Source organism: Miniopterus natalensis, chromosome 2 (genome assembly GCF_054644295.1).
Source record: "Miniopterus natalensis isolate mMinNat1 chromosome 2, mMinNat1.hap1, whole genome shotgun sequence".
Lineage (NCBI taxonomy): Eukaryota > Metazoa > Chordata > Mammalia > Chiroptera > Miniopteridae > Miniopterus > Miniopterus natalensis.
The window spans coordinates 70,343,814-70,362,372 of NC_142082.1; the positions used below are offsets into that span (position 1 = coordinate 70,343,814).

At 39.5% G+C, this 18,559-nt stretch overlaps 3 non-coding genes and 1 pseudogene across 3 annotated transcripts; 2 read left to right on the forward strand and 2 right to left on the reverse strand.

The window, feature by feature from the left end:
• Window positions 1-2,815: 2,815 nt before the first annotated feature.
• Window positions 2,816-2,919, reverse strand: LOC148093697 (U6 spliceosomal RNA). Its single transcript, XR_015714194.1, has one exon. It is a non-coding gene; the product is annotated as a U6 spliceosomal RNA (small nuclear RNA).
• Window positions 2,920-6,818: 3,899 nt separating this feature from the next.
• Window positions 6,819-7,418, forward strand: LOC107531328 (cytochrome c oxidase subunit 6B1 pseudogene; annotated as a pseudogene).
• A 235-nt stretch (window positions 7,419-7,653) lies between these two features.
• LOC148093698 (U2 spliceosomal RNA) lies at window positions 7,654-7,844 on the forward strand. Its single transcript, XR_015714117.1, has one exon. It is a non-coding gene; the product is annotated as a U2 spliceosomal RNA (small nuclear RNA).
• A 9,667-nt stretch (window positions 7,845-17,511) lies between these two features.
• LOC148093699 (U6 spliceosomal RNA) lies at window positions 17,512-17,614 on the reverse strand. The gene has a single exon (XR_015714202.1). It is a non-coding gene; the product is annotated as a U6 spliceosomal RNA (small nuclear RNA).
• Between the last annotated feature and the right edge of the window lie 945 nt (window positions 17,615-18,559).

Consider the following 18,559-nt stretch of genomic DNA (forward strand, 5'->3'; position numbering starts at 1 on the left):
CATGCCCGGCCGGGCGTGGCTCAGCGATTGAGAATCGATCTAGGATCCAGGCGATCGGGGTTCGATTCCTGGTCAGGGCACATGCCCAGGTTGTGGGCTCGATCAATGACTCTCTCATCACTGATGTTTCTATCTCTCTCTCTCTCCCTCTCCTTTCCTCTCTCTGAAATCAATAAAGATATATTTTTTAAAAAAAAGAAGAAGGAAAAAATATCCTCAGGTGAGGATTTTAAAAAAAAGTGGCATTCTTTACTCACATGGTAAGGCTGCTGGGAACCATGTAAGCAAGATACCAGGCCAGTATATTTCCAAGAGTTTTTATTGCCCTCTACAAGCCAATCTTAATTCATTAAAGCTGTCTTGCCATATCTGAGCCTATGCATTTCTCTCAAACATGACATTCCAGTCAAAGCCTTGATAATGAAAACCAGTTTCCAACTATATCCTCTTATAATGAGAACAGATTTTTTTTTAATATTTAATCTTTATTGTTGAAAGTATTATAAATGTCCCCCTTTCCCCCATGGATCCCCTCCGCCTTGCACCCCCCTTCACGACACTATTGTCTGTGTCCATGGGTTATGCATATAAGTTCTTAGGTTAATCTCTCCCCACCCACTCCCCCACCCCCGCCTTCCCTCTGAGATTCATCAGTCTGTTCCATGCTTCTATGTCTCTGGATCTATTTTGAGAACAGATTCTTATTGACCTATGCAAATAATCATATTGTCATGAAAATAAAAATATTCATTAAAAGTTCCTGAATTCTAGAGGGATCAAATATGGAGAAAAATAAATAAATGTTTTTACTCTGTTTAATAAGGTATAATTTTAACAAATTGCTAAGTCATAGTAGTTTAAGAGAAACAGGTTTCCTTTCATCTGGAAAACAAAAGGTTAAAAATCAGCAATAGTTTAAACAAAAATTCATAAAAATCATAATCATTCTCAGTTCACTCAGTGCCACATAATCAGTTCTTTTTCATCTTGATCACTTGCCAGCATTTCATGAATACAGTTATGCAGTGGAGGTCTATAAATCTTTACCCATTTTAAAGGTATGATTTGAAAGTTTATTCTCAGAGGCCTGTATTTTAGAATAAGTCACCAGAGTCCTCTCTATCTTTCTGAAGATAAAACACATTTGCAAAAGTATCAGAGTAAAATAATGATTGTCTATAAATGACAGAAACTTAAAATGACATGATTATAGATCTGATTATAATGCAATTGACAAAGATTTGTTTTTCTCTGCAACACAACATTTTTTAAAACCAACTAGAATTACAAATGAAAATAATATACCAGGACATTGCAGACTCTTGGAGATTATAATCTCCTGAAAATTCATTTTTAGTTATAAAAATATATACATACAAATACAACATAATTATTATTTCTTTATTTGACAAGGCTTTCCATGTAATTTTAGTATATCAAATAGACCTAATAAGTTTAAATTTTCTCTTTTATATAGAGGGAACAAATCTTTGAGGCATTCCAGGGACCCACTGAAATAACCCAAAGCCATTTCCACATCCTGCACCCTGGGAAGTTTGACCATAAAGATTATATATCATTATGAAACAATATTAAGTTATCCATTTAGTCAAAGTGAAAATAAAAGATGTCAAACATAAATACAGATTACCTATTATTATCAAAGCCTAGTTCTTAGAACTGATAAGATTGTTTTCTTGAGTAATCAATATCTCATTAAGAAAATTTTCTTTAAAACACACAAAAATTTTTAACAAAATATGGAACACTTGCTTTCTAGGTAGAAAACTCCTCATATCTTATCTGGAGCAAAACAATATAGAAAAACTTTGTCCTTTTGACAGTGTGAAAGAGAACCAAGCTTTAATTCTTTATTAGCTCACTTTAGGTACTTAAATTAACTTTATTAAATTTATCTTAAGCTTATTCAGCTTGACCATACATAAAATTTCTTTTCCCACAGACCTTCTACAACTATGCTAATCCTTCTTAGTTTGTCTTTTCTTACTTATTAAAATAACCAACTTTATTTTATAACAAACCACTTTCTTTTAATTCCTCCAAAATGTATTTTCATAGTTTACACCTGCCTTCACTAAAAACACACATCATTTCTTTTCATATTAATTAGAATTTATAATGCTTAGAACCTTAATTTTTACTGACAACTAAAATGTAAGTAACCAGCATTCTTTAGATTGGCAAATTTATGAATCCATTTCATAACCTTTAGAAATGTAGGTTCCTTTACTTGCAAAGACAAACATTTTCATTAACAGATCTAAATTTATTCTTTAGTTTCTCTGTAATAACAGTTCAAAAGTAGGTAAACTTAGACTTCCCTAGCAATTAATGTTTCAGTACTTCATGTTATTTAGAAATATCTAGGTATTCCTTTGTTTTTTAATCATTTCACTTAACGTAGTAAAATTCTAAAGTTTCACGTTACCAAAGAGATTCAGAAAATCATTTAAGTACACATACGATATAATTATTGCTAAAGAGTTAAGTTAAAAGAAACCTTTTTATATCATTTACATTTATTTAATTTACTTTCTCCTAACAATTAAGTTTAGATTACTTATAAAAATATTCCTATACCAAATTATTTTTCTTGATGACAAATTTTGCAACAGAAATAACATGAACTTACTTATTTGACTAATAAACCCAGGTAAAATAAAACTATTAATTAATGCTGATGAGTCTAAAGATATCCCTATTTAACCAAACCAAACTCAGGACCAGCTTTAACATCAAATATTTTCCAAAATCATGTGATTCTGAAAAGCATTTGGGTTAACTTGTTGTTTTTTTAAATATAGAATGCTTCATGTATTTATGTGTCATCCTTGCGTAGGGGCCATGCTAATCTCTGTATTATTCCAATTTTAGTACATGTGCTGCCAAAGTGAGCACAGAATGTTCTATTTTTGAGCATTCTCATATAAGCACTTGTTTAAGACAATTTAATATTACAAATTAGCATGCAACGGTAGAAATATGCTATATCTAGAATATACACACGTAGACATACATAAACATACAGATAAGCATTAATAGAGATCTCATAGTTTTCATTTTAAATCGTTCGCCTTTATGTTCCAGGTACGATTCAAAACTCAGAGAAAAACTAGATCCAGATTATGTTTCTGGCAGATGAACGAATTTAAGATTCTGCTCAGATGGCCAAAGTTTTGCATGCTGTAAAACAAATAACATCAACAAACAACATATCTCACTCCCATCCATACATTTTCCCCCAACTATACAATACTTTCAGGTTTAATTTGCCAGCTCTAAACCAAATTCAAAACCAGTTTCCCGTTGAAAACAAAATTCCACACCTGAGTTGAGACACAAACTCAACAAATAACAGATATAACTCCAGTAATCAACCCCAGCTGCTAATTGTAACCTCTCAGGAGCCTTTTTCTAATGCAACCAATAGGGGGATCCTCAAACCAAGCCAAATGAGTCTTTCAAGGCCCCAACCAAAAGTCACAGGGGTGTCCCCGGGATATTTATCCACAAGGTTACTCACCAGTAGATGCCCCCTAACCCAAGGACTCACTTTCTCTCACTGCAAAATGAAAGCTCCATGGTCGGCCATCCCCGGCCCGTGGTGAACGCTGCAGGCCTGTCCCCACCGAACAATCAGTCCAGGCAGCTGCTCCCACAGAACCTGGGGGGACCCCCACCAGCCAAGGGTTGAGCTGCAGGCAGAAAGCCCCCTCTGGGCTGAGTCCCGCAGGAGTTGCCATTTGTGTTACAGAACAGAAAGAGTTTGTCCACCAGGTGCTAGAGACACCAAGCATTGCAATAGAGAAATGTTGGCCATTTTATTATAAATAGCACCACCCGGGAAAAAGGGGAGCTACTGCTGAAAAGCAGGAGCTCCCCAATGATGTGTAGTTTACAGATCATGGGGGGGGGGGGAATCACAAGCCACCTCTGGGTTAGATGTTAGGGGTTGGGGTTGTGTTGGGAGCTGATGGTTGGAGGTGAGGTAAAGGTAATGAGTTATTTTTTCAGGTCTTGAGAACAGCTCCAGCATCTCTTGGTAAAGTAGCCAGGGGTCATTTCACCTTAGGGCTCAGGAGCTGAAATATAACTTAGGTCAGGATGTTATCTGTAGCCTGCCAGAGATGGGGACCCTGTCACCATTAGTCAGGTGGGGGCTACTGCCTTCTGCTGCCCCCAGAGTTGTTGATTATTCCGGGGAAAGGCTAGGTCTCTGGGAGTGGTGGGGGACCGGGGAAGAGGTGATTTTTAGAGCTAGGATTTAAAACTAATCAAAATCATAAGGACCCTCAGTTTCACAAATACAATCACATTTAAACATACTGGGGATTAAGCCTTTAACACGTGAATTTGGGGGAGACACAATTTAGCCCACCATCTAGATCCCCAAAGTTCATGTCATCTCACATGCAAAATAGATTCACTGCAATCCCAACAGCTCAAATGTCTGAACCGATTCCAGCATCAGCTCTAAGTCCCAAAGTTCACCTAAATATAATCTTAAGTGTAGAAGAGACTCAAGCTATGATTCACTGTAAGGCAAAAATTTACTCTCTAGCTATGAGCCTGTGAAACCAGACAAATTATCTGCTTCCAAAGTACAATGGTTGGACAGGCATAGGATAGACATCCCCATCCCAAAAGGGAAAAATTAGAAAGAAGAAAGGACTCATGGATCCCAAGCAAGTGCAAAACTTACCAGGGAAAATTCCATTAGATTTTTTAAAAATTGATTTTGAGAAAGAGAGGAAGGGAGGAAGAGAAAGAAAGAGAGGGAGAGGGAGAGAGACAGACATCAATTTGCCATACTCCTTATTTATGCATTCATTGGTTGCTTCCTGGATGTGCCCTGAGGGATCGAACTGGTCTGCAACCTTGGCATATGGGACAAGGCTCTAACTAACTGAGTTATCTGGCAGGGCCCATTATATTTTAACTCTGAAGAATAATATTCTTTGGCAGGATACTTTGTTCTAATGCCCCAGTCCTTCCACCCTGGAAGGAAGCTCCACCCCTGAGGCCCTGAACAACCTGGCCTGCTGAAACTAAGGAAGGAACAACTTAACAATAAAAAGACAACCCAATTGAAAAATGGGCAATGGATCAGAGAAGACATTTCTCTATATGAGATATACAAGTGGCCAAGAAGCACATGAAAAAAATGTTTAGTATCATTAGGCATTTGATAACTGGAGAAATGCAAACCAAAACAACAATGAGAATGCACTTCATATAATAGGATGACTTTAAGTACATAAAAAAAGAAATAATAACAATTTTTTACTGTGTAGAAACTGAAATCTTCCTACATTGTTAATAAGATTGCAAAATGGTGCAGCAGTTTTGGAAACTAATGCATCAGTTCTCAAAATTTAAACATGCATATACCCAAGAGAACAGAACTGAAATTATGTGTCCACACAAAAACTTATAAATGAATGTTCATAGCAGCATGATTCATAATAGCCAAAAAGTCTAAAAAGCCCTAATGTCCATCAAATGAGAATGGATAAATAAAATATGGTATATTTATGCAATGGAATATTATTTGGCCATAAAAAGGAATGAAGTAGTGATACATGCCACAGCATGGATGAATCTTGAAAACATTACACTAAGTGAAAGAAGCCAGACACAAAAGATCACATATTGTATGATTACAGTGGCCTAAAATGTCCATAGAAACAGAAAATAGATTAGTGGAAAATGACTGCCAATGGGTACAGGGTTCCTTTTTAAGGTAATGAAAAATTGTTTTTGCTTTTATATCTTATTTTATTGAATTTATTGGGGTGACATTGGTTAATAAAATTATATAGGTTTCAGGGGTACAATTTTATAATACATCATCTGTATATTGTATTATGTGTTCACCACTCCAAGTCAGAAAAAGAAATTAATTGAGGTGGTGATGGTTGCACAATTCTGTGAATATATAAAAACTATTAAATTATATACTTTATGTAGGGGAATTATATGGTATGTGAATTACATCTCAATAAATCTATTAGGATTACATACAAAACCAATTATTCTAAAATACAGTTACCAAAATATTTTTAAGTATAAGATAGTAATATATGTCCTTCATATTTAAATAAAAAGATCTAGCAGTGGATGTTATTAATAACTACCAAATTTCAAAAAAACAAATAAATATAAATGAGTTTCAGATATTTGCATCAATGTAATGTGATATGAAAATACTTATGATTTTTATTGGTAATAAAGTCATTGTTTACATTCATAAAAAAGAAATACTAAGTTTTTAGGTACAGGTTAGTGAAAATAAAGATAATTTTTTCCCCAACAAGGTTTATGAATTCTGTGAATTCAGTCCACAAATACTTTGGGGTCTGTGAACTCCAATGTAGTAAGTCCTGAATCAGAAAAGAAACCAGTTGCAAGGCTATCATAGAAGTCCAAGCCAGCACATATTTGGGCTACACAGGAGGGATGGAGGAAAGTGGGTAGGTTATAACTCTATCTGGGGAGCTGACTTAATAGGATTCAGTAATTGAATGGATGTGGGCAGCAAGGGAAATATGATGTCTGAGCTGTTGGCTGGGTAACCAAGTGGACAGGAAGCAATTCATGGAAATAGGAAACAAAATGTGGAAAGAGAAGCAGCTTGAGTGAAGTGAGATTGGGTAAAGATAAAGTGTTCGGTCTGGAAGGTGTTCAGCATGAACATAAATGAAACAAGATAACTGGATATATATTCTGGAGCTCAGGAGAAATCTCTGAATATACCAGAGATTCAGATTTGGGAGTCATCAACATCATACCAGAAAATGGCCATAACAGGAGTTAGCAGACCAGAAACAATTAAGAGCAGAGGACTAGAAGGCTGCAAAGATGATGTAGATGAAGCAGAGTGAGAGAAGTAGTAAGAAAGCCAGTAGTTATTTGATTCCTACATCATAGAGATTCAAGGCTTGAGTACAAAATTATACAGTCATTATTTTTATACACTTCACTTGTAACATACTATGATTTGGAATTCATACGATGTTTACTTTTATAGTAACTATTTTTTTACTTACTGAGCTTAAAACTAAAATTCAAAGGTCTTTGCTGAGGGTCAAATTGAGCTGCGAGCTCAATTTGGGGTGTCTTTAGGAGTCAGCAACAGGGCAGAAGACATCAAGACCAAAATCAAGAACTACCAGATTGTCCTCTTTAACAGCTGCTTCCCCAACCAGAACCAGACCAGGAACTGTTGGCGGAACTACCTGGACTTTCACCTCTGTGAGAAGGCAATGACTGCTAAAAAGGCTGATGTCTCTGTGTGAGAATGGTACCCATGTGCAAACAGGTCCCTCTGCCCCATACCTTGGGTGTTGGCCTGGGAGGACAGCCTGGCAGAAGGCACATTTCCTGGGAAAATCTAAACTAGCTCCATCTACCTCGTCCATCTGTCTCCCACGGACATGAAGGGGGACCTGGGTACAGCCCACTCAGGGATCCTGAATCATGGCTTAACTAGTAAGTAGTTTTTAGTAAAGTATTTTATAAAAAACCTAAAATTTTAAAATGTCACTCCATTATTGATTCTACAAAGCTGTTTTCTTTTATTTCATCTGTACTAATTAAAAACAAAAAACCCTCTATTTAAAAAGTATGTTTATAGATTTTGGCCTATTGGCTAAGATCAAGTGTAGTATATATTCTTATCAGTTTAATATCTGACACCTCCTCTATCCTAGGACAATATATTAAATGAATTTTTGGAGCAGGGAAATGGAATAGGAGCTTGTTCTGTCAACTCAGCACATTGACCTGGTATTGCAGTCCTTTCAGGAATTTAAGAAGAGGGAAGATATTATGTTTTAATAATTTATTTTTATTGTGGTAAAATATAAATAACATAAAATTGACATAATTTAAAAATAACATAAAATTTTATTTTAAATGTACAATTCATTTTAAGTGTACAATTTTATGGAATTAACTACATTCACAATGTTGTGCAACCATCACCACTATTTCTTTTTTTTTTTTTTTTAATATATCTTTATTGATTTCAGAGAGAGGAAAGGAGAGGGAGAGACAGAGATAGAAACATCAATGATGAGCGAGTCATTGATCGAGCCCACAACCCGGGCATGTGCCCTGACCAGGAATCAAACCCTGATCGTCTGGATCCCAGGTCGATGCTCAACCGCTGAGCCACGCCCGGCTGGGCTTCTTTTTAAAATTTATCTTTATTGTTGAAAGTATTACAGGTGTCCCATTTCTCCCCCCAATTGACCCCCTCCACCTCGCTCCCACCCCCTCCCCAGGCCTTCACCCTGTTATTGACTGTGTCCATGGGTTATGCTTATATACATATAACCTCTTTGGTTAATCTCTTCCCACCCTCCACCCCCCCTTCCCTCTTTCCTCTGAAATATGGTCATCTGTTGCATGCGTTAATGTCTCTGGATGTGTTTAATTTGCCAGATTCTTTTGTTCATTAGCTTCTTCTTAAAGAAGACCCCTCAACATTTCCTGTAGTGCTGGTCTGGTGGTGATGAACTCTTTTAGCTTTTACTTGTCTGAGAAGCTCTTTATCTGACCTTCAGTTCTAAATGATAGCTTTGCTGGGTAGAGCAATCTTGGTTGTAGCTCCATGCTTTTCATCACTTTGAATATTTCTTGCCACTCCCTTCTGGCCTGCAAAGCTTCTGTTGAGACATCAGCTGACAGTTGTCTGGGTGCTCCCTTGTAGGTAACTGCTTTTCTCTTGCTGCTTTTAAGATTCTCTTTTTGTCTTTAACCTTTGGCATTTTGATGATGATGTGTCTTGCTGTGGGCCTCTTTGGGTTTCCCTTGTTTGGGACCCTCCATGCTTCCTGGACTTGTAAGTCTATTTTTTTCCCCAGGTAGAGGAAGTTTTCTGTAATTCTTTTTTCAATAGGTTGTCAATTTCATGCTCTCTTTCTTCCCCTTCTGTCACCCCAATAACATGAATGTTGGGCCTCTTGAAGTTGTCCCATAGGCTCCTATTACTATCTTCATATTTCTGGATTCTTTTTTCTTTTCCCTTTTCTGGTTGGGTGTTTTTTGTTTCCTCATATTCCAAATTGCTGATTTGATTCTCAGCATCCTCTACTCTACTATTGATTTCCTGTAAATTATTCTTCATTTCAGTTTGTGTAGCCTTCATTTCAAATTGGTACTTTATTATGTTATCGATTTTCTCAGTTATTTCCCTAATAATATGCTTAAACATCCTTATAAACAAAAATTCTGAACTCTGTATTTGTTAGCTTGCTTGGATCTATTTCATTTAGTTCCTCTTCTAGAGATTTCTTCTGTTCTTTCCTTTGTGACATGTTTCTTTGCCTCCACATTTTGGCTGCTTCCAGGAGTTTGTTTCTATGTATTAGGTAGAGCTGCTATGTCTCCTGGAATTTATAGAGTGGTTTTGTGTAGTGGGTGTCCTATAGGATCCAGTGGCTCAGCCTCCCCAGTCACCTGAACTGGGCCTTTCAGGTGCTCCCCTGTGTGGGCTGTGTGCACTCTCCTGTTGTAGTTGAGCCTTAGTTGCTGTTTGCGTCACTGAGAGGAACTGAACCCTGGCCAATGGACTGTGAGGACCAGCTGCAACTACAGCCAGAGAGCTGCTGTGCTGGAGACACCTCTATGGAGCAGGATTTACTTCAGTGGAGCTTTGATGTTCACCAAGTGTGCCCCTTGAATGTGTCACTTGTAGATGTGGTAGGGTTGTAACCCAGTGTGGTCGAGTCTGACCACCAGGTGCACTGTCTCTGGGGCCTCCCGGGAGGTGCAAAGTCAGCCTGTGCCAGTGCCTTGCTCAGGGCCACCCAGCATGAGCTACACAGCAAACCATAGTTGGCTCCTACTTGTGCTTGGCTTGGCATTGTCCAGGAGAGGCCAAGCTATGAGCCAATGCAGGCTGCCGCTAGTGCCAGGCCTGAGGCCACTTATCAAGCTGTATGGGGTAACCTTCTGCTTGTTTGAGAGATTTTAGGAAAGCCCTAAGCAGGAGGCTCGAGAGGCCACTTGCACAGAAAAACCGCTGGAAATGGCCTGGATGAGCCTGCAGGTGGGGAGGGGCGGGGCCTCTGGGAACCACGGGGCGGGGCCAAAGGTGAGTGTCGGGTGCTGGTGATTCAAACATGGCGCCTGCCTGCCGGCTGTGCGGGGAGGACTCGCCAAAGGAGCCATGGCCTCTGCCAGCCTTTCTGCCTGGGAGGAAGCCACCCCTCCACCTCTCGCCCGGATCTCAGGCAGGTTAGTTCCTCCCCAAGTGTCCCGGGTCCCTTCAGGCTGCTGCCCGGCGCTGGGCGCAGAGGGAGCGTCCGAGTGAGTCCGTGCCGGGCCCTTTAGGAGGAGCTGCTGGGGCTCCCGCAGCCTCCGTGTCCTCCAGTGATAGTCCCCGCTGGTTTCACAGCCCAGAGTTGTGGGGACGTCTCTTCCTGGCCCTGGAGCCCTGGGCTGGGGGCCTGCTGTGGGGCTAGGACCCCTCCCTCCTCCGGGAAACCCCCACCGCCGAGATTCCCTCCAGGGTTTCAAGCCCGGCACCAGGTTTGGGCCCCGCAGCGTCTCTGATTCAGCCCCGACCTGCCCGCGTCTCCGTCCCTCCTACCGTCTCGATGCTTCTTCAGTTCCCTGGTTGTGGGGCTTCTGTTCAGCCAGGTCTCAGGAGACTCTGAGTGATGGTCGTTCTGTATTCTAGTTGTAATTTTGATGTGGTTGCGGGAGGCGGCGGGTGCAGCTGTTACCTACACTGCCATCTTATTTCTCCCCACATAGAATAGTTTTTTCCATCCCATGCTCTTAAAGCTTGAAGGCAACATATAATTGGGTCTTGTTGGTTTTTTTTTAATCCATGCAACAACTCTGAGTCTCCTTATGGGATAAGTTAGTCCATTTGTATTCAAGTGATTACTTATATGTAAGGATATGTCTTTTGTTCCTTTCTTCTTGTCCTCCTTTGTGATTTGATAATTTTCTTCCTTGATTCTTTTGTGTATCTACCGTATGTTTTTGTTTTGTAATTACCATGAGGCTTACATAGAACACCTTAGAATTATAAGTCTATTTTAAGCTAAAAAATCTACTTTCATTCCAAAAGCTCTACATATTTACTCTCCTTCCCCAAATTTTATATTTTTTCTTTCTTTCTTTTTTTTAAATCCTCACCCAAGGATTTTTTCCCCATTGTTTTTCAGAGAGAGTAGAAGAGGAGAGAAGGGGGGAGAGAGGGAGAGAGAGGGAGAGATGTAATAGAGACACATCAATTGGTTGCTTCCCACACAGCCCCCAACCAGGGCTGGGGAGTGAGCCTGCAACCAAGGTGCATGACCTTGACCAGTATCATACCCAAGACCCTTCAGTCTACGGGCCAATGCTCTAACCACTGAACCAAACTAGCCAGGGCACATTTTATGTTTTTGATGTCACAAGATACATCTTTTTATATTGTGTATTCATTAGCAAATTACTGTGACTAGTGTTATAGGACTGAAAGGGGTCCATTTGCCTGCATGCATCAAAGCCCAATAAGACATGAACAGTAGTTTGCAGCGGAGAAAGTAAAGATTTATTAAGGAGATGGTGCCATGCCCAGAGTCACAGGTAGCTTATGCTCAAAGACCTGGCTCTCCCATGGCTTCCAGGGGATGGATTATATACAGAAAAAATCACTAATCATGGTGACTATTAGAGTTAGGGTTGTGGTCTGTACTGACTGGTGGTGCTAGGGTAAGGGGTAATTGATCATTGCATGTGGTCCTGATGTCAGCCAGGGGCTTATTCTGTCCAATTTCACAAGAATTTTTTCTGCGAGATTGTTCCACGTACCTGGTCCAGAGCTGAACACAACTGAAGTTGAGATGTTATGTTTAGTTTGATTGAAAACTCTGTCTCAATAATCAATAGACCCAGGACCTTGTTTTTAAGATTACGGGATGCTGACCAGAATCTCATTGTCCTGATGGCTTAATGATTAAGCAAGGGAGAGGGGAGGTGGGTGAGTCAGGGCATTTTGTGAGGCCAGTTTGAGTCAAAGGGAAAAAATAAAAATAAAAGGCCAGATTAAAGAAAATAAGGTTTCTGCACCGTTACAATAGTTGTCTTTAATACTTTTGTCAACATAAGAAATGTCCAAACCTATAGAGAATTTTGATAAGAGTTTATTTGAGCCAAACTGATGACATACGCTGGGAGCAAGATCTCAAATGCATCAGAGAATGAGTCTTGGAGGTTCTTCTATGCATGTGAAATTAAGGAGGGAACATAAGGAAGATTACATGGAGATGCAAAAAAAGCAAGGTGGGGATTGGATTACAGGAGTTAACAAATTTATGTGCTCTTTTGAGGGTGGTTAACCTGGATGCACAGAAACAATGGACAGGGTTTGCTTAAGGCAAAGATAAACCTTTTACTAAAAAGTTATATGCCTAGAGCATGACAACCCATCATGACTTGCCCAGTGGTCATTTATGATCAGATCACCCTGTGAGGTTATTTTCTATAGAATCTCTTTTTTCATCCATAGTCTTTTAATCTTTATAATATAGTTATGAGTATTTACACACCATCTTTACAATATTAGAGTGTTTCTAAATTTAACTCTATATTTACCTTTACCAGTGAGTTTTATACTTTAATATGTTTTCATGTTACTAATTAGTATCCTTTCATTTAAGCTTGAAGAGCTCCCTTTAGCATTTCTTGTAAGGTTTGTCTAGTGGTGATGAGACCTCCTTTAGTTTTTTCTGGGAAAGTCTGTGTTGTGTTTTTTTTTGCTCCTCTGATTGGATGAATTTCTCTGCCCTATCATTGAGTTTGCTGAACATTTTCTTCCACTTCATCTAATCTACTGTTGAACCTTTCTGTTGAAGTTTTCAAATTAGTTATTTTACTCTTTAGCTCTGTGATTTGATTGGTACTCATATTTTCTTTTTGTTGAAATTCTCACTTTGTTCATATATGGTTCTCCTGACCTGGTAAGCATCTTCATGACCATTATTATTATTATTATTATTATTATTATTATTTTAATATATCTTTATTGATTTCAGAGAGAGGAAAGGAGAGGGAGAGAGATAGAAACATCAATGATGAGAGAGTCATTGACCAGCTGCCTCCTGCACGCCCCCTGCTGGGGATCAAGCCCGAAACCCGGGCATGTGCCCTGACAGGGAATTGAACCCCAATCACCTGGATCCTAGGTCAATGCTCAACCACTGAGCCATGCCTGGCCGGACATGACCATTATTTTAAACACTTTATCAGGTAAATCACTTATCTGAATTTCATTAAGGTCTTTTGTCTGGGAGTTTATTACATTCTTTCATTTAGAACACATTTCTCTGTTTTTTCATTTTCTTTGACTCTCCATGTTGGTTTCAGATCATCAGATAAAACAACCACCTCTCTCAGTCTTGAAGGAGTAGTGTTGTGTAGAAGATGAGTTTCACCAATCAGCTTGGCCCAAGTGCCTGGCTGCCTCTCAATTCTTTGTGCACATCCAAATCACCATCTTTGTTTTTAGTGGTTTCCAGAAGATTAGGGTGTGCCAAGACCTGTTAATGCTCCAATGGCATGGAAAATGCCCACATACCTACTTGTTCAGGTTCCCAAAGTTAAATGTAAACCCAACCCTCAGGCAGCAACAAGGAAAGTCAAGATGTTAGATATGCAATCTAGCACCTATCAAAGAGAAATTTGGAGCTGGGCGTTTTAGCCTACTTCTTCACCCTTGTAGAAATACCTCTTTGCCTGGCCGGTGTGGCTCAGTTGGTTGAGCGTTGTCCCATGCACCAGGAGGTTGCTGGTTCAATTCCCGGTCAGGGCAAATGCCCCAGTTGCAGGCTAGATCCCCAGCAGGGGGCGTGCAGGAGGCAGCCAATTGATGATGTTTCTATCTCTCTCCCTCTCCCTTCTTTGCTCTCTGTGGTCCCGGGGGACTCACGAACACTGAGCCCTGTCAGCTCCCAGAGCTAGGTAATTTAGGAGCCAGTCCCTCAGCTTACAGTCATATAAGGTGGGGCACTGGATGTGTGGATAAGCCCTTTCCCCATAGCAGCTGGAGACTTGGTTTTATGCCTGGGGGAAAGGCACAGAAAGTTTCCACATGGCCATTTCAGCCCTCAGATGACTACTAGTCATATGCCTTCTCAGCTCCTAGGTGCAGGCTACTTAGAAGACCAACCCTTGGGCAGCAGCTGGAAAAGTGTGCAATCAAACACCTTCTAGGAAAAAGCTGAGAGCCTAGCATTTTTGCTTGCTCCTTCTGTGTTTAGCCCAAGAGGATAGACATGGGGCATGTTCACACTTCTGTGTAAAACTGCTTCTTCTTTTAATGTGATGCCAGAGGACTTGCAGTGTTGAGCCCTGTCAGCTGTCGGGCTAGGTTATTTGGGAGCCAGTCCCTCAGGTGGCAGCCATTAAAGTTGGGGTGCTAAATGTGTGGACAAGGTCCTTCCAGGGAGAAACTGGACATTTGGTTTTATTGTTGGAGTGAGCTTGAGGGAGCATGGAGAGGAAGTGTCCAAGGGCTCCTTCAGGCTCCTGCGAGAATTCCGGTCAGCACCAAGATATAGGTTGACTAGAGAGAAGCCAGACCTTCCGGCTGCAGTCAGGAAAGTATGCAGTAGGACCCCTTTCACTGAGAAACTGGAGGGTGGGTGTTTTTGCCTGTTCCCTCTGTGCTGGTGCAGGAGATAGCTGTGGGAAGTGCTTCAGTGCTCATTTGAAATTGCTTCTTTGTTTAATGTGATCTGGTGCACTTGCAAATAACAAGCCTGATTGGCTCCCAGGGCTATGTGATTTGGGAGCCAGGCCCTTGGGTGGCATTCTTAACATTTGGGGCACTGGATTCATTGTCCAAACTTTTCACACTCCAGGAAGAAACCGGGAGTTAGGAACTCCCCCCTGATCACAAAAGTTGTATTTTCTCATTGTAAATTAATATGTCAATATTATGGCTTGTTTATTTGATTCTTGATGCTTTGCTTAATTTGATTCTGTACCTAAACCCAACCATATCAAGAAGTAGTAATAATTGAATATACAACTTCTAACAAAAAGAACTAGACTTGTGATGTGGTGACTTTGTCTATCAGTTGTTGCAAGATCTGTGTGGCTGAACATCTGATCCTCACCCTGGCAACACCTTCCCTTCTATTATGCCATTTTCAAGTTTTAATAGTAGGCAGATATCTAGATTTAGCTGTCTCAAAGGTTTCACGTATTACCTAATGTGTAATATTCAGTGCTTTTTTTCCCCCCAGTGCTTATTTAAAAGAATAAAATGCATGGAGATTTCTAGAAGACTAAAATGAAGCTCTTAAAAGTACATATGTCAAAATACCCCAAAGGTTCAGGTACCAAGATCTTCAGTCTTGACACGCTGCCCACGACACTGTCCCTCCTCATCTTTCTCTTTGTCCTCCTGACGTCCCTACTACATATTATTTATTTAAAATTTTTTTACATTCAACATTATTTTGTATTAGTTTCAGGTGCATATCATGGTGCTTAGGCAATCGCATACTTTACCAAGTGTTCCCCCGATATTGCCAGTACCTACCTGGCACCACACATAGTTATCACAATATTGGCTATGTTCCCTATGCTGTACTTTACACCCCAGGACTATTTTGTAACTGCCAACCTGTACTCTCTACCCCTTCACCTTTTTCACCCAGTCCCCCAGCCTCTCCCCTCTGGCGACCATCAGTCTGTTCTCTGCATCTATCTTATTTGTTTTGTTTATTTTGTTCTTTAGATTTCACATATAGGTGAAATCATATAGTAGTTGTCTTTCTGTGAATGACTTATATTTCACTTAGTTACATATTATTTATTGAAGAGGTTGAATGTATTGATGTAGTTACTATTTTCGTAATGTTAAAGCCCAGGTAAGCTAATTGCAATGTAATTCCTTTTAGATAAAGTTATGCAATTGTTTACTGAAGGGTATTACAATTGTATGAGAAAAGCGTTAGAACTGTACAGAGGAAAGGTGTAATGAAGTATTTATTATGAGATCTACCCTGGACCTGGATGGTGCCTGACTCTACATAGTACATTTGACCAAAACTTACAGAAGAAAAAATACAGTGTGACATACACGTAAAATCCCTTTTAGACTCTGCCTTTTAAAAACTACGTTCATGGCTAGTTGAATAGCCCAGAGATATACCCTGTTTTATTGAACTGATAATAATGAATTGTCTGTGATGACTAATCCAGTTTAATAAAACCCTTCTCACTTCCTGCCACTAAAATGTGAGTGGAAGGAATGGGGGAGGGATGTACCTGATTTGGGACCTTTTCAGAGCAAATCTCAATTTTTGTAACACTATTATCATTTGCTGATTTAATATGAAATTTAAGAAATGAGCAAGAGAGAGAAAAAGACAGAGTATTTAAGCTGTAACAGAGCTCTTTAGAGTTTGCTTTGTAGCAATTAGTTAAAAACTTCCTTAAAAACATGCACAGAAAACCCACCTGAATTTACAGGTGCTTATGAGAATGTAAAGAACTTGAAGGAGTATGAAAGGGTTCAGAACAGAGACATGTGTCACACTGCTTTATTTCCCCTAGCTTGCATTGCTTTAAACATACTTACTTGCTAATTCTCCATCATCTTTATAAAAGACAGATAAATATATACTGTGAGAAATGTGCTTTATAATAGCATCATTACCCCATCATTGAAAACACTGAGTGTTTGGTAGTCTGGCAGAATATGCCCATTAGAAATAACCTGTAGCTCTGGAGACCAGGAGGTTGCTATGACAACCAGGCAAAAGAGTTTAATAATAGCTCTCCCTCAAAGCTGCAAAATTGAACAAAAAGATGAGAGCTCTAAATGCAATGGCTTCTCATGTAAATTCAAGGAAACACCCAAAACATTTATTTCTTTGTTCAACAAATATTCATCAAACGCCTGTGCTATGCCTGGCACTATGTTAGCACCTGTGGAAAAGACAGAGGTGGTCCCTCCATGACAGAATTAGTGCAGGAGACAGATAGTACAGAGTAAACAAATCAATAAACTGAATAATTCCAGCATGTGAGAGGAAAGAAAGGAACGGGACCATGATACTGAATAAGCAGTGTGTGTACAGAACATGGAGAAGAACCCACAGTATATATGAAAAATCTTGTCTTTAAGCTTATGAGAGATTTGGTAGAAGTGAAACAGAAAATGAGGTCCTATAGTCTTTATTAATATAAGAATAGAAACAAAACTACAATGGGAATATTACCCTTCACTTGCTGGCAGATGTTAGGATTCTATATGAAAATGAGTTTTGGGGTTTTTTTTAGTGTTTTTTAAAAATATGGGTTTTTGTAATAAAAATTATAGTGATAAAAGTTATATCATGTATTTGACAGAAGCACTTATTGAAAATATCCTCTAGCAACTGTTTTTGAAGTTGTCACAAACACAAAATGTGACATGATTAACCTGAAGTCAGTATAACAATTCATCAAGAAACTAAGTTTTGTTTTGTTTTTAATATGGAATGCTTCAAATTTGTGTGTCATCCTTGCACAGGGGCCATGCTAGTCTTCTCTATTGTTCCAATTTTAGTATATGTGCTGCTGAAGCAAGCACAAAAAAACAAGTTTTGAATAGATTATTGTAGCTAATGATCCGGGTTTCAAGAGGGGGAGAGTAGTAGATTACATTCACATAGCAAAAATGATCCAAGCACAGAAAATGCTAGAATGTTGCTAAACAGCCTAGCTTGCTCAAAGAAATTTCCAGTTTTTATTATTACTCTATAGTTCTGACATCTCATTTATTTAACAGAAGCAACATTTGTTGTTTAAGATAATAGTGCCATTGATTACACAGAGCCATTTTTTAGTGCTATTTTCTTTCCTTTTAGGAAGTTGGAACATTCCATGATATAATGACAACACTAGACTTTGGCTTATGATCTAGGGTACCAGTACGCAATTAGTCTATGAAGCTTTATTTAATCAAAACAAGATCAAGCGCTCTTGCCTTTACTGTACAGAGCAACAGCAAGAGCCCAGGGAGCTCCCTAAGTCTTTCTGGGGTGGGAGGCCTGGTCCATGCTGTGTCGGCTGCAGTAACCCCTGGGATGGTGTTATCGTTTTGGCTGCCATGTGATAAAACCTGGCCTGACGCATGGTTAAATAGCAATGGCAGATTGCTATTTCTCCTCCATTCTATACGAAGGAATCCCTGAATTTTAACTATATACATGTTCACCCAGAATAAAACCTGCCTCTCCCAAGCACCTTTGCAATGAGGTGTGGCCATGCAGTTAAGGTCTGACCCATGTCATGTGACTGGAAGCGATGTACACAACTTCCCTTAGAGGGAAGGGTCATGCCCTCCGCTTCTCCTTTCCCCCTTCCTGATGACTGGAATATGAACAGGAGGGTGGACCAGCTTGTACCATGTGGACCGCGACAACACTCTAAGGGCAGCCGAATGAGAAACAGGAAAACCTGGTCTCAGATGACCTTCTAGATCAGGGCCAACATAATGGATTGAACTTTTGTATGAGAAAAGTCTATCTTATTA